This window comes from Sturnus vulgaris, chromosome 31 (assembly GCF_052056855.1).
Source record: "Sturnus vulgaris isolate bStuVul1 chromosome 31, bStuVul1.hap1, whole genome shotgun sequence".
Lineage (NCBI taxonomy): Eukaryota > Metazoa > Chordata > Aves > Passeriformes > Sturnidae > Sturnus > Sturnus vulgaris.
In genome coordinates, this window is record NC_142273.1 from 2,697,999 (window position 1) to 2,707,961 (window position 9,963).

Genomic DNA, 9,963 nt, shown 5'->3' on the forward strand with positions numbered 1-9,963 from the left:
TTGGGGTGAAAGGGGAGAGTGTGGTTTGAGCCCCCCACTCACCTTTCCTGCTGCTTCCTGGCAGCTGCAAGGGAAAGAGGGGAGGGGTAACTGTGGGGTCCCCATGGCCCCGACCCCTCTCAGGAATCCTCAAACCCCACTGCACCCTCAATTTCCCCCAGGACCCCTGAGCATCCCTGGAGCCCCCCAGAACCCCTGAACCACCCCAGTGCTCTGCACACCCTGAGCTCCCAGAAGCTCAAGCCTGACAGGGAGGGGGACCCTCCAAATTCCCCTGGGATCACTGAAAGAACCCCCAGAATCCCTGCAAGTCCCCCCAACACCACCCCAAATCCTTCAGGACCCTGAGCAAAGGTCCTGAGCCTTCAGCACTGCCCAAGTCAGGAGCTCTGGGTGCCGCCCCATCACCCCCACATTTAGGTGTCCCCCCAGCTCCCGGGGTCCACATTGTCCCCATTGTCCCCATTGTCACCCACCCCTGTTGTGGCACCGGTGCCAGCCCACAGCTCCAGCCAGGAGCAGGAGCAGGAAGAGGAGGGACCCGCCAAGGCCTGCGGCCACTGCTGGGGACAGAAGGGACACATCAGGGTCACCTGTCACTGCAGGGCTCCTGCAATCCCAGTGAGCCCGTGTGAGCCCACCTGTGATCCAGTGTCCCTGTGGTGTCACCTCCAGGGCCAGCTCTGGGCTGAGTGCCCGGAACACGCGGTGCCCGTCCTGTCCCAGCTGGTTGGTGGCCACGCACTGGTAGGTGCCCGAATGTCCCACATCGACGGCCCCAAGCTCCAGGAGGGGACCCCGGGCCACCTCGTGCCCGTCACGCAGCCAGGTGAAGGTGACAGGGGCTGAGCCCACCTGCACCGAGCAGCGCAGGGTCACGGGGTCACCTGGGCGCACCTGGAGTGCCGGGGGACCGGGGGTGATGGTGGCATTGGCCACGGGCACTGCGGGGACACAGACAGGGCTGAGGCCGGGGGGAGGGGCTGGCACCCGGTATGGGGGGAAGGGTGCACGGGAGGGATGGGTTTGATGGGGAAATGTGGTGGATGGGGACACACCATGGAGGGGTGAGGGGACACAGAGAGCGATAAGGGGACACAGGGCAGAGGCGGGGGGCACAGGAGAGATTTCTGGGGGCCAGGGATGTAGCCAGGTGGGGGTCCCGTGGGGGCTGTGGGGGCTCCCCGTGCCCATCCCCGCACTCACTGCGCACCGTGACGCCGAGCCGGGCGCTGCTCTTCCGCACGGCCCCCCCCTCGGAGCGCACCTCGCAGCTGTAATTCCCCGAGTGGGAGACCCCCACGGCGGGCACCAGGAGCTGCGGGGACCCCTGCGGGTCCCCCACCAACTGCCCGTCCTGGTAGAAGCGGTACAGGAGGGGGGCTGGGGGCCGCAGGGGGCTGGGGGTGCTGAGGCAGCTGAGATTGAGGGGGGACCCCTCGGGGAGCTCGGGGGGACCCTCCAGCATCGGCACCGAGAAGAGCTCTGGGAAGGAGATGGGAGGGGGATTTGTGATCCAGAGTCCGTGGGGAGGGGCTGTGGGGGTGTCGGGGTGGGGCTGTGGGGTGCTCACCCTGCACTGTCACTGTCACCTGCGCAGATTCCTTCCACCCCCCCCACCTTCCCACCCAGCCCCTGCAGTGGTAGCGGCCGCTGTGGTTCAGCTGCAGAGGGGACAGGGACAGCTCGGTGCCATCGCCGATCGTCCCCAGTTTGTTCCCGTCGCGGTAGAAGGACACCGAGATGACGGAATTGTCCCGCCAGCCCCGGCAGCGCAGTGTCACCGTGTCCCCCTCCAGCAGCTCCCGCGCCGGCACCTGCAGCACCAGATCGTCTGTGGGACAGGGGGGACCTGTCACACCCGGTGTCACCCGGACCCCCCATTGGGTCACAGCAGGGGTCCCCAATTCCAGCACGGGGATCCCCCTGCACTGGGATGCTCTGGGATGTCCCCAGAGCAGGGGACAGGCTCTGGTCACACCAGGGGTGACCCATGGAGCTGAGCCCACCCTGAGCCCTCGGGGTCCCCGCGGGTGCCAGGCTGGGGACACCCAAACCCCCCTCACCATCTGAGACTGTCACGGGGGGGCTGGGCCTGGTCCCGGGTCTCTCACACCGGTAGGTGCCACTCTCGCTGACACGGAAGCTGTCGCCTCTCTCCTGTCCCCATCTCTGTCCGTTCCTGTACCAGGTGGTGTCACCGGCGGTCCCCGAGCCCTGGCAGGTCAGTGTCACCGGGTCCCACAGCACCGCCGGCCTCCAGGGGGGCTCCACCAGGAGCTGGGGGCTCTGGGCACCTGCGGGTGACAGGGGACACCAGCCTGGCAGGGCCACCACGGGGCTGGGGACAGCGGGGCAGGGACATGGCATCCCCCGAGGACTCACCAGCGAGGCCGAGGGTCTGGGCTGGAAGGGAGAAGGGACAGGGCTGGCTGGGGGTGGCACCGTGGGGACAGCAGCACCTGGGGCACCTGGTGTGCTGTCTGTCCCCAAAGTGTCCCCACGGGAACACTGGTGTAGCACGGAGGGTTTGAGCACAGGGACACCTCGGTCACCCTGGGCTGGGGCAGGACATGGGGACACTGTGGACACCCCATGTGTGCACAGGTCACATCCCCCAGCCCTACAGCACCTGTCCCCACGGCCACATCCCCATGGCCCTGTGCCCGTGATCCCATTCCCATGGCACCTGTCCCCATGGCCCATCTGCATGGGACGTGGCCCTTGTCCCTCTCCCTGCATCCCTGTCTCCCTGTCCCTGTCCCCACAGCTGCCCCAGCCCCAAGGTTCCTTTTGCCACATCCTTGTCCCCCCATCTCGATCCCCCTGTTCCCATCCCCACATCCCAGTTCCCCTCTTCCTGTCCCCAGGGCCACCCCACGACTCTGCTCACACTGGGCTCCATGCCCTGGCTCTGCTGGCCTTGGGGACCTCAGGGGACCCCGCAGCCCCCCTGTGCCCCCTCCCCACCGCTCTCTGCCTCACCGGGGCCCATCCCCGGGCCGTCAGGCCCGTGCCCGGGGCACTCACCCCACAGGAGCAGCGCCACCTTCCCGGCCATCCCGCTGTCCCCGGCCATGGGCACGGGCTGTCACTCGCTGCTGTGGCCACCTGTCCCCTGGCTGGCGGCTCTTCCCATAAAGGGACAGGAAGCGAGGTCACGTCTCGTCCCCACGTGTTGGTGGCCTCCGGTGGGGGCAGGGTGGGGACAGGATGGGGACCCAGTGACACATGAGGCTGATGGTGGGGACAGGATGTTTCCAGAGTTTGGAGGCTGAGGTGGTGCAGGGGAACAAGGATTGGGTGTCCAGGGGATTGGGGTGCCAGGGATGGGGTCCCGTGGGAATGGGGGTCCCAAGGGTTGGGTGGGTTCAGACTCAGGGATGAGGGTCCCAGAACAACGTGGCCTCCTGGGATTTGTGATCATGGGATGGATCCCTGGGATTGGGGTGCCAGGGGAATGGGGGTCAGGGGGAATCCTGGTCCCCAAGGGAAGGGGGGGGGTCTCAGGAATGGATCTACCGGGCTGGGGGTCCTTGGGAATGGAGATCCTGGGGAAAAGTATTCCTGGGATGGGAATCCCAGAGAGGGGGGACATAAGGAATGGGGGTCCCATGCTTTGGTTCCCAGGGGAATTTGTGTGCCAGGGATGGGCAGTGGCTGGGCAGGCCCGTGGGTCACAGCTCCTTCCCTGGGTGCCTCCGATTTTGGGGTGACCCCGTCCTGACCCCCTGGGGTGCTCGTTTCCTGGGCTGGCATCACATGGGGGTCCTGGGTAGCTCTGCCTCTGTGTCCTCCCCTGCCCTTGACTTTTCCTCTCTTTATTTCTCTGTTTTCCTCATTTTCCTCCCCTTTGTGCCATGCTCCCTCATCCCCAGTTCCTGGCTCAGAAACCCTGGGGAGCACCTGGGCAGGGAACGGGTTGGGGGGAGCCCAGGGAAGGAGAAAAGGGGGTGGGGGGTCTGCAGGGAGGGATGGGGAGGCTGTGGGGGCTGGGGGTGTCCGGCTGAGCCCCCCCAACACTTTCCCTGTCTCTCTCCTGCAGCAGAAGGAAGAGGCCGTTTGTGCTGAGAGTCACACGGGGGCGGGTTCTGTCCTGGGGGGCACATCCAGGGGGTCCTGCCTGAGGGGATCCTGTTCTGGGGGTGACACGTTCTGGGTGGATTTTGTCCCAGTGGTGACACATCCCAGCAGGGGAGATCCTGTCCTGGGGGATGGGGGTTCTGGGCAGGGTCCCTGGACACATTCCCTGAGGAAGTCCCTGTCCAGGGTAGGGCACATCCTGCACACCCCTGTCCCGGGTGGGTGGGGGGCCCTGGCCACCCCCTCTGTCCTCAGTGGGGCACTGTGACCTCTGTGACCTCTGGGGTGCCCCAATTTGGGGTGTGACCCGCCCACTCTACACCCCCTCATTGGCTGCCCCCGCCCATCTGGGAGCCCTCCATCCCCATTTGGGAACCCTCACAGGTGCAGCCCCTCGGCCCCATTGCACAGCCCACCAGGATCATTCTGTGGGGGAAAAACCCCAGCGGGGCTGACTGGGGAGGGGGATGGACATGGGCTGGTGTCAGTCAGGGAGGGCACAGACACCCCAAAAACACCCAAAGCCACCCCAAAAACACCCAAAAGCCCTGCAGGGCCTCAGTGCTGGCAACCAGGAGATGGATGAGACCCTGCACATGAAACACTTGAGAAGCTCTTGGGGGGCTTCCCCCTCTCCCTCCTGCTCCCCACAATCCCCCCACGGGGTTTCTGTCCTGAGGGGTTGGGACATTTTGGTTTTATTGGGTTTTGGGAGAAATCCTGTTCCACACTTCTCCACTTTCCCTCATCCCCTGCAGGATCTGAGCTGGCAAGAGCAGCTCGGGAATGGAGCCCCAGGCAGGAAGGAGCTCCCAAACTGCTCCTCCTTGAAGCCAGTGGCCATCCAAGTGTGGGGCCCAGCCATGGCCCAGCCCCACTGCACAGGGATGGGCATTGGCCAGCCCTGCTCTGGCCAGCCCCAGCTGGCAGCCAGGACCTGAGGCTCCCCCCGCCCCCTTGGCTTTGATTCTCGCAGCTCTCGAGCTGCTGCAAAGGTGACAATTCTGGGGGGAAAAAGGCGTGGCTGTGGTTTGCTCCGCTCTGCAAGAAGCACAAAACCCAGGGTGAGCCCCAGAACTGCTGCAAATGCCACAAGGATCTGCTCAACGACCTGACCGGGACCCTCCTCCTTGAACAAAACCTGCAGCCCTCTGGAAGCTGCCAGAAAGAATGTTTGTGTTCTGGATGTGGACAGCAGAAGAGAGGGAAAAGTGTGGAAATATCGAGCAGGGGCTGCACCCGTGGCTCTGGGGCACAGGGGTGTCACAGCAGGAGCAGGGAGTGCCCAGGCAGGGGAATTGAGGGCAGGCTGCAGTGGATTTACCAGGGAATCAGACCCTAAGGGACACACGGGCATTGCCACAGATTGCTGTGCCCTGCTCCAAGGATGGACAGAGTTCCTCCCTGCTTGGGAGCAGAATCCATGGGAAGTCAATCAAGTTTGAGAGTGGGAAGGAGGAAAATGGGAAGAGTTCCTGACTATGGCCCAAGGAAAGCCTTCCTTAGGGCTGGGTTGGTGCCCAGCAGGCAGGGAACAATCCCATGGAGCTGTTGGACACTCAGGGACATTCCACCCTCTGTGTTATCCACAAGGAAATGCTGCTGTGGGATGGCACCAATGGGCTCCTAAAGGGAACCAACAAATCTCATTGCTTTGTGATTTGTTTGTGTTTGTTTTGTGAGCGACTTGTTGGGAGAGCAATGATTCAAAGGTTTCTATAAACCAGATCATTTTATAGCTTGTCCAATTGATTTTTGCTGAGTTCATTTTTGACTGAGGAAAAATTGTTGAGGGAAAAGATTTTTGCCTTTATTCGATGGATTTATAATTTTGTCTCCAAGAACTGGGCATCAGGGAATTGAAGCAAATGTATCCTGGGATTTCCCATCATCAAGGCAAGGTCGTACCCAGCGTCCCCTTAAGTTTGGGCCCCCCAGAGGTTCCAGGGCCCCACTGGGGACAGCAGGAATGCTCAGGGTCCCCCAGGACAGAGGTGCCCAGGATGGATGTGCCACCTCTGGGACAGGAATGCCCAAGGACAGGGCACCCCAATTCCCCTGGGAACCCAAACATGGGAATCCCCATCCGTCATGTCTTCCCTTCCTTGGCACCCCCATCCCTGGGATCCCTCCCATGAACACAAATCCCAGGAGGCCACGTTGTTCTGGGACCCTCATCCCTGAGTCTGAACCCACCCAACCCTTGGGACCCCCATTCCCATGGGACCCCATCCCTGGCTCCCCAATCCCCTGGACACCCAATCCTTGTTCCCCTGCACCACCTCAGCCTCCAAACTCTGGAAATATCCTGTCCCCACCATCAGCCTTGTCAGGAAAATTAATCCACAAACACCAGAGGTTTATGTCCAAAAAGGAGACAGAGGAGTCCTTTTTGCTTTATTCGAATAAAGGGAGAGGCCATGGGACATTCCCCTGGGATCTCTCCAATTTTTGGAGGACGCAGCCTCCTTTTTATCCTATTTTCCCGGCCGCATTTCCCTCTCTCTTTCCCCATTGGCTGAGGTACTTGAGAGGCACAGACTTCCCGGAACGCCTGATACCTGAAATTCCCCTCTAATGTATAACCCTCCCTTTTAATTTTTAATTCTTACAGAATTCATAGTTTCCCCCCCGTTGCTTCTTTCATCTTTCGATATCCAATTTCATTTATCAGCAGCCCTACAGTTTGTTTGTAAAGGCAAATATCTCTTTCCATTCATCAATCAATGGAATCCATCCCATTGTTTCTTTTATCTCTCAGTGCTTAACCTTATCTACAGGCTGATCCACAGCTCATTTGTAAAGACAAATTCAACATCCTTCTCAATCCCTCCTCTTTTATTTTTAATAATTGTCTTTACAAACTTTAGCTATCATTTACTTAATATTTTGTTCCTGAGTCTTTTTTTTTTTTTTGGTTTTGTAATTATTTGGAGTGACATCAATTTCTATCCTTTTGTAACCATTTTTGGATCAGTAGGCGTGGCTATTACCTGCATCCCTTTGATCACACGTTGAATAAGTTGTACTAAGCAAGGGATCGTGCATGGTAAAAAGATTAGAGTTGCTACAGCACATAAGAGGAAAAAAAGTAATTGTTTAACCTATAGTCCACCAGGTAGCCAAGAAAACATGTCCCATTCCCATAAAGGTTTTTGCTACTTTTTCTCCTAAGGTCAAAACAATTATTTTCCCATTCTTGGCTCCAACCTAACCAATAATATAAAGGTAACATTATTAAGAGAAACATTCTGATTGTGTAATCTAATCTCCTAACTTAATTTTTACTTTCACGTTGTCTTTCACACCACTTGTGGCGAGTGAAGGCACAGAAACAGCTCAACATGAAGAAAACAATGACAGCAAGGGTTGGCCCCCAATGCCTGGAGATCTGAGAGGAGGGATGCCCACACAGACTATTTCAGCAGGCACTCTGTGGGTGGGCACACGAGGCTTCCCCCGATGTCGACGCCCTGGCTGCTGCTCCAGTCCCCTCCTGCCGAGTGTCAGTCGCGGCTTCCCGTCCTTCTCCTCCAGCTGAGATGTCCAAATCTCTGGGGCTGCAGAGACCTTGGCCCGAGTGTGATGGGTCCAGCCGTGTTCAGCTGTCTTGACGGCTGTGTCTGTGCTCAGCAACACCTGGAAAGGTCCACGCCACTTGGCCACCAGTGGTGCTTCTTCCCACTCCTTAACCAGGACCCAGTGTCCCGGTTGGATGTTGTGAACAGCAAAGTCCAAAGGCAGGGTCTGTGCCAGCTGAGCTTCCTGTCGAAGAGATTTCACAAGAGACAGTATCCGAGCCACATATTGTTTCAAATACACATCACTTATCTCTATCCCCCCACTAGGCTGAGAATTACAAGGGTAAGGAATTCCAAAGATCAATTCAAAGGGAGATAATTGAATATCTCCCCTGGGTCTGGCTCTTATCCTTGCTAAAGCCGGGGGCAGGAGCCGTACCCACGGCATTTTAGTTTCTATCACCAGCTTCAGGAGATGTTTCTTTATTTCTCCATTCATCCTCTCAACCTGGCCCGAACTCTGTGGGTGCCAGGGGGTATGGAGGTTCCACTGTATCCCTAAAGCAGTCATAACTCCTTGAAGAATTTTTCCTGTAAAATGAGTTTCCTTATCTGAATCTATCGCTTCCACCATCCCATATCTTGGAATTTTTTGTTCCAAAAATGTTTTAACAACTGATCCTGTAGTTGCTGACACAGTTGGAAATGCTTCTGGCCACCCGGTTAATTGACATACTATTACCAGAAGATATTTAAATCTTGCCACTCGAGGCATTTCAGTAAAATCCACCTGGCATCTCTGGAAGGGACGTACTGCCCAACGCCTCCCTCCCCTGGCCAGTTTCTTTGTAACTTTGTTGTTGGTTTTAGCACAAGTCAAACAGCCTTCAGTGGCTCGCTTTGCCAGGCTAAAGAGACCAACAGCAGTGTTCATTTTGAGGAAGGCTTCTGCCAGTCCTCGGGAGCCCCAATGACTCCCTTCATGAAGTTGTTTTAACAATTGTAAGGCTAGAGCTTTTGGTATCCACTGCTTACCATCCCTTGTAAACCAATTATTTTCTCTTTCCTCTGCCCCACTCTTTTTAATTATTTCAAGTTCTTCTGGTGGAAAAGAGAGTTTCTCTGGCAGCGGTGCAGTTACTGGGAGCAAAGGCAGGATCTTAGAGACTTCTGGCAACAATGCAGCTTTGCGAGCTTCTTCATCAGCCAGTCGGTTTCCTATTGCCTCCTCCGACCATCCTGCCTGATGCCCCTTAATGTGGATTATCGCCACCTTTTTTGGTAAATTCACTGCCTCCAATAGGCAAGAGATTAAGTTCTCGTGAGCTAATGTCGTTCCTTTGCAGCTTAATAAACCTCTTTCTTCCCATCGTTTTCCAAATGCATGTATTACCCCATATGCATATTTAGAATCAGTAAATATATTCACTGTCGTGTCCTGGTATAATTCACAGGCTCTCACAAGCCCGTACAGCTCTGCTGTCTGAGCTGACCAGGTGTGTGGTAACCTCCCCCCTTCCTTTAATTGCTTTCCATTCACGATAGAGTATCCTGTAAATCGTTTCCCTTCTACCACCTTGGAGGACCCATCAATGAACACATTCTCTCCCTCAGGCCAGGGAATATCCCGTAGATCTTCCCTAGCCCGTGTCTGGAGGTCTATAACCTGGATACAATCATGGATTTCTTTCTGGCCCCCCTTTTCTCCAGGGCCATTTAAATAAGAGGCTGGATTAAAAATTTCCCCACCTTTAAATTCTAAATCCTCCTGTTCCATTAAACAAGATCCATACTGTAATAATCGAGCACTCGTCATCCACTTAGAGGCTCTCTCAGTTAACAAAGCTTTAATCTGATGTGGGACTTTAACAATGAGATCCCCTCCCCTTGTCAGCTTTCGGGCCTCAGCCACCATCAGAGCTGTGGCTGCACAGTTCTGCAGACAATGGGGCCGCCTCTGGCCACCGGGTCTAACAACTTAGAAAAACAGGCAACAGGCCTCCGTGTTCCCCCATGCTCTTGTACCAAAATTCCTTTAGCATGACCCTGTTTGACATCCACATATAGCTGAAATTCTTTTTCTGCGTCTGGAAGAGCCAAGACTGGGGCCTTAACCAATTTGTCTTTTAATTTCTTAAAGCTTTTCTCTCCTTCTGGTGTCCATACCACGACACCAGACCACGATTAGGACTGTTTTGAGTTAAAAAGTTATATAAAGGTCTGGCCACCACAGAAAAATCCTTGATTCATGCTCTACAGTACCCCACCAACCCCAAAAACCGCTGTAACTCCTTTTTAGTCTGGGGTAACGGTACCTGTAAAATCCCTTTTTTGCAAGAAAATTAAGCAGCTTTACAGT